The sequence below is a fragment of the Brassica oleracea genome, chromosome C7 (genome assembly GCF_000695525.1).
Source record: "Brassica oleracea var. oleracea cultivar TO1000 chromosome C7, BOL, whole genome shotgun sequence".
Lineage (NCBI taxonomy): Eukaryota > Viridiplantae > Streptophyta > Magnoliopsida > Brassicales > Brassicaceae > Brassica > Brassica oleracea.
Window position 1 is genome coordinate 26,364,771 of NC_027754.1, and position 466 is coordinate 26,365,236.

A 466-nucleotide genomic window follows, 5' to 3' on the forward strand; every position below is an offset into this window, starting at 1 on the left:
AGACCAAATAGGTTCCAAAAGATAAGAATCCTCGGAAACAAAAGAAAGGTGCAGAGAATGATAATCAAAATCCAAATCCGAGGTTACTAAGGAAACCATCCCAGACATAGAGATAAGGCCAGACGGCTCTAAGGTACATGTACCAAACAATGTAGCTTGGGACGCCAAGCTGCAAAGTATTAAAGGTCCTGATAATAATGAATCTCAATCGATTATATCATGTCTGGAACATAATGGAACCAATAAGGAATGTCGACATAAGATGATCTATTTGCATACAAGGTAGCACTTGAATTTATGAATATAAGCGAGGATCATGAACCCACGTCAATATAAGAGTGCACACTCGTAGAACAGAATGGATTAAATGGAAACATGGGGTTAAATAGTTTAAGGAAGAAAGGTGTATTTGGCCATATGATTAAGACGCCATATGATGTTAAAACCAGTGGATATAAATGGGTCT